The sequence below is a fragment of the Pteropus vampyrus genome, unplaced genomic scaffold (assembly GCF_000151845.1).
Source record: "Pteropus vampyrus isolate Shadow unplaced genomic scaffold, Pvam_2.0 Scaffold461, whole genome shotgun sequence".
Taxonomy (NCBI): domain Eukaryota; kingdom Metazoa; phylum Chordata; class Mammalia; order Chiroptera; family Pteropodidae; genus Pteropus; species Pteropus vampyrus.
The window spans coordinates 1,540,242-1,546,064 of record NW_011889242.1 but is presented as its reverse complement, the minus strand read 5'-3'; the positions used below and the strand labels follow the sequence as shown (position 1 = coordinate 1,546,064).

Genomic DNA, 5,823 nt, shown 5'->3' with positions numbered 1-5,823 from the left:
AGGTAGTGGAAGAATGACTGCAGTGAGGCAAATAAATATTTGGGCTTTGTTTTGTTTTGCCTTCCTTGATTTTGTTTTCCAGAGTCACCGCTAGGGATAGTTGTATGAAATTTCTTTGAAGCTCAGGTTTGGTTCTGCCAAAGGTTAGACTTAAGGAGAAAGGAATGGGTTCCAGATATGCCAGAAGAAGTTGTTGAAAAAATGTCATGTGTATCAAACGTCTTTAAAATCAGATAATTAAATTAGGTAATAGAAGTGTCTATCATAATTTACAGAGATGGTTATTTTTAACCTATGAAAGCCACTAAAGTCCCCAGACACCCGAAGGTGTGGCTGTGATTCTGTCAGCTGATATCCGACATCTGCTTTGACAGATGTTTCCCTGGGGAGGGTTTACCGAGAAACCATCTTTCCATATTTTTTCTATTATGGTCACTTTCTTTGTTTTTTGTTTCAATTTTTTTTTTAGGCTAGATGCAAACAAACCAATGCGGTACTTGGAAAACAAGGCAGCTTTAAACAAGGCATTAGAACGGTTGAATTGGCCCATTTCACTGAAAGAGCTGTCGATGCTGGAGAATGAAATCCTAGCTGGGAAAATGTACGTACAGCAGGCCATGGAACTCCAGGAGGCTGCCAAGAAGGAGAATTATATGAGCAGGGCACTAGGAGAGGTGAGTACCGTGGAGGTGTCTGTGTTTCCTCCCTCCCTCCTGTTCCAAGTCCGTGCCATCCCTGGTCCAGCCTGCCCCTCTCTCCCCTACCCCCACTACTCTGAGTTATAAGAGTTAGCACCAACCTAGTTAGGATCCAAGAACTTCTTTCAACAGAAAGGAAATGCCATTTGATTTTACTCTGGCCTTATTTTTTAAACAATACATCTTTTAACTGTAAAATAAAACCAAATGGAAGTATAATGTCATGATTAAAAGCCTAGACTTTGATATAAGCCAGACCAAGGTCCATTCTCAAATCTGCCACCTAATCCTTGCGTGATCTTAGCCAGTTACTCTGTCTCTCTAAACCTTAGGGTTTTTACCTATAAAATAGTATTGATAGTATTTGCCTCAAGGGTTGTTATGAAAATAAAATGAACATTTAAAGAACTTAGTATCGAAAACCTCCTATAAATGTTAGCAATTATTAATAAAACAAACCTTATACAAAGAAAAAATAATTTATTATATGATTGCCTTATTATTTATTACCATTTTAGATCATTTACTTCAAGGTTTATTTTCCTCATATATATTTTATACATAGATGCAGTCAGCGTGTCCATAATCATTTCATATTCTGCTTTTTAATTTAGCATTATTTCGTATACTTTCTCTGTGTTTTTACCAAATCATGAAGTTGATATTTTTTATGGTTACATAACATTCCAAGGTGTGTATATATCCTGATTTATTTAACTCTTAACTGAATATTGGATGTTTGGATTATTTTCCAATTTTCTGCTCTTTCACATTATGTTTTAATGACTTCTGTGGTGTATATAGTTTAACTATTTTGTTAGGATAAATTCTTAGGAGTGGGATCATTGGATCAAAGGGCATATACATTTTGGGGCTCGAAATATTTGTTGCCAGGATAGCACCCCCTGACTACAGTTTGGTGTGTGTAGACCTGGAGTAGTTCATCTAAAATCTTACTGAATTCTATATAATTTTCATATATCCACCATATGGCAGTCTAATAAATATACCCCAAAACTGATCTTTGAGATTTATTGTTTTGGTTTCAGTCTTTGCTAAGCAATAGTGGCTTTGCCTGGTTTTGATTCTATATTTGCTGTTCTGTGTTTTGTTTTGTTTTTAATTTTACTTTTCCCCTGCAAATGGCATTTGTTTTCCTTCAGTGTAGAAAACTATTTCTTTTGTGCAGAATGCAAAATTTTTATCTATTTATTTTTATCTTGGGGGTTATATTTATTTTATTTGCTTTTGGATATATGTATTTGTTTGTTTTTATTCAAACCAAGTGATTTCCTCAAAGAATTGTTTAGTATTTTCTCGGGAGGAGACATATGTCTCATGCCTCCCAATATGTGGTCTTCCTCACCTAGAGGGCCCCATGGGCACCTGAGAATCAAGAAGACCAAAAGTGAATTAACTCCATCTCCCTGAAAATCAGCTCTTCCTTCCATTATGCCTCTTCCTCTCTGTTCTTTCATTTGTTTATTGAAATATTTCTGAGTTTCTATGAGGTGCTGAGCACTATTCCAGGCACTAGAAGTACCTAAACACAGGCACTAAGTCCCACCCTTATTCCATTTGAGGGGACAGACCACTGCAAGTCCCAAATGATGGACTTTCCCATGTTAAACTATTGAGACATCACTGCCCAGCAGCAGAATTTCTAGCATTATTCCTTATCTAGACTTTATATTAAATTTTAAAATGGGAAGTGATGGTAATGGAGTGAAAAGAAGCCACCTGTGATAGTATGTTTCACCAAATTTATCTAGAATTGTGGTAATCAAAAGCTCATTGATTATGGGCCCTGAATCAATTGTTCTATATCTTTATTTCCTTTATCCACAGAGTAGGAATAAATGTAATTTCCATAATTTCTTCATTCAAAAGTATTCATTCACTCCCTACCATGGATCAGCTTCTGTGCTTGGCACAGGTGGGCTCAGGCAGTGAATAGGCCACCTCGTTCTCTCTCTCCTTGGGGCCCCCCAGGGTGACACTATGCATTGGACATGAAACAGGGCTTGTTAACTGCACTGAAGACATAGGCCCATCCTAGTGGAGGAGACGTATTGGAATAGAATATAACCTCCATGAGAAGTGAGGTTGTCTGGCCTTATTTGTAGCTGTATCTATAACACTGAGAATGATGCCTGGCACACAGTGGGCACTGGACAAATATTTATTGAATAAACGAAACCCAGATCCTCATAGGAGAATATCATAAATGTGACAGTGGGGGTATATCCATAGAACAACTGGAAAATGGGAAAAAGTGAGTGGTTATGGCCGGGAGTTGGAGAGAGCTTCACAGAGGGGATAATTAAGTTTGGTGTGGAATGAGGTGTAGGAATAAGGGAATTGGGGTGTGAGAAATGTTCTCAGTAAAAGAAACAGCCTCTGCAAAGGCAGGGAGGTGGGAAGGACATGGCATGTTCTCCCAGGGCATGGCCGGAGACAAGACGGGAAGGAAAGATGGTGCCAGAACACGAGGAACTCACAGTCTCTCCTAGGACAGGAACTCTTGCCTGTAGGAAATGGAGAGACAAGGAGTAGAAGATGTTAACAAGTTTGGGTCTTGGAAAAATTATTTTGGCAGCAAAATGAGGCTCATGTGGAAGGGAAAGACCAAAACCAGCTACAGCACTCCACTGAGGGGTATGGAGTCCTTGAGCCAAGCCAGAACCATGAGCAGGGAACAGGGAACAGAGACATGAGTTGGTGGAAAGTGACCGTGTGGGATGAGCCAGAGGGTAAAGTGGAGGATACCCATAGACTTCCTATATTGGACAGCTGGGGAGACTGAGGCACTGTCAACCACTTCCAGATGGCCTCTGTTTCTTAGGGACACAGGCCTTCCCTGCACAGCCCATCTAAACCCCTGGCATCCTCTAACCTCTTACCACAGTTCATTTTCTTCGTGGCACATTGCATGCCCTGACAGTACGCATGTGTTTGTTAGTGATCTGTCCCCACTGCTGGAATCAGGGTGGGACTTGGTCCATTGTGTTCTAGGACTTGGTCCATTGTGTTCTAGGTGGGACTTGGCCCAGTGCCTAGAAGATTGCTTGGCATCTTGTAGGCATTCATAACTATTTGAATTAACAAATGAAAACATAGACCAGAGGAAGAGTATATTTTCAGGGAAAGATAAGTTAGGTCCTCTTGATACTTAGATGTTCCTGGGGCCTTCAGACAAGACAGCACATGTTTGGGGCTCAGGAGATAGGTCTGAAGGTCACTGAGGGGCTGAAAGAAGAGGAGCAGACAGTGGAGGAATGGAGGCAGGGAAGCGAGAGGAGCAGGTGGCCCAAAGTAGGGAGGTGCGAAGTGAGAGCCCGGGGTCTGGAGGCAGAAAGACCTGAATGCAGGTCTCAGCACTGCCACTTTCTAGCTGTGTCACCTTAGCCAGGCCCTCTAAGTCTAGTTTTATCACCTTTAAAATAGAAAAATCCAAGTACCAACCAAAAAACTGGTTGCAAGACAATGCACATAATGTGCATAGTACAGAGTGCCAGCACTGAATGCTTAGTGGTAAATGCACTCTACATATATTATCCATTATTGCTCTTCCCATTATTAAAGTAATTGCTGAGGAATCTTGAAAAATCATACAGAATGATGTCTGAAAGCCATCTGATTTGGCAAGGGGGAGATCACTGGCGTTCTTAGCCAGAATAATTTCAGTGGCAGTGTGGGAGCAAAGGAGCAGAAGCCAGTTTATAGTGGATGGAGGGGTGGGAAGAAGTCAAGAAAGTAAAGTGAAGATTTTTGTTTCAAATTCTTCATAGGGAAGGAAAGGAGAAAGCGAGATGTTGAGAACTTGAACCAGAGTGAGAGGAGACGTTTAGTTAGTATAATGACATTGATGAGCCCACTGCTGCCCCGCTTCTTGGTCAGGGTGCCTTGTCCCTACACAGGTGTCCAAAGCTCCCACTGTGTGTTTGAGGAAGTGTCCATGTGCCCAGGACAATTGTCTATGGGTAATGAATCGGGGGAGGGGCTCATACTTGGCTGCTTATCTTCAGAGCTCTTTCCAGTCTTTTAATGCCCCTCAGCAATGGAAGATTTTATATACAGTTTTTTTTTTTTTAATTACATTTGTCCTTACCATGGGTGATGTATTCTGAAATAATTTTATTCCATTTTTATCACGCCCCACTAATTGATTTTATGACCTACTAACAGGTCTTGACCAGTGTGAAAAACACCAGTTGGGACCAAAGCTCAAGGTTGCAAGGCCTTGTGAGGTCCCAGAGTGAAAATTCATCATAGATGCAAGTCATTTTTACTGATTTGTATATAAATATAGTCCCATTTTAAATCCTTTTAGCAAAGGCTAAGGATTTCGATCAATGATTATAAATTGAAGAGGACCAGCCTTCCATTATGAAAACCCCCTAGAGTTTAGCAAAAGGTGATCAAAGTTTGTTGGAGTGAGACCATGCAATGAAAAGAAAGTCTGAAATTCTAAATTCCCCTTGAAAACTCCTTCACTAGCACCCCTCTTGTTGCCATGGTTGCAAATTTCACCCTCAACAGCCAGCCCTGAGCCCTGGGGAGCTGTGCTGTGTGGAAATCACTAGAGGGCATCTGAATGATAAGTAACCAGGGGTCCTAGGGACACAAAGCGTGGGGAGACAAATACCCCATCTTCCCTCCTGCCGCCCTCTGACCCCATGCCTCCCATCGACTCACCCTATCTGGATGCAGGCCTGCAAGGGAAATAGGGTGGTGTCATCCTTGGAGTCAATCTCTTGGAAAATAGGGCAAGGCAGGGCAGGGCAGGGCAGGGCAGGGTAGAGAATGGATTTAGAAGCAGGTGGGTGGACCAGAGTAAACAACTCAGAGATCTCTTGAAAAGATTTCTTAAGGCTCAGCATTTATTTTTAAGACATAGCCTGTGTGAGATATTCGTATCCAGCTATGGTGCACAACTGGTGAGGTCCACACTCCAGGCAATGACCCAAAAGTGGGTCCGGGTGTGGCTTTTGTTCCTCTCTAGAGTAGTGGCATATGGATAACCATTTCAGTAACATCCTAACTACAGATCTCAAAGCTGTGGTAATTTTCAGGTCTAAATATTTAAAACATTTCAAATTTTTCTCACTTTGATTTTTCCCTA

General features: G+C 41.4%; 1 protein-coding gene across 8 annotated transcripts in view; it reads left to right on the top strand.

Annotated features, from left to right (window-relative positions):
* Nucleotides 1-5,823, top strand: part of VWA3B (von Willebrand factor A domain containing 3B) — a 137,040-nt gene that overhangs the window by 112,220 nt on the left and 18,997 nt on the right. The window lies entirely within an intron of this gene.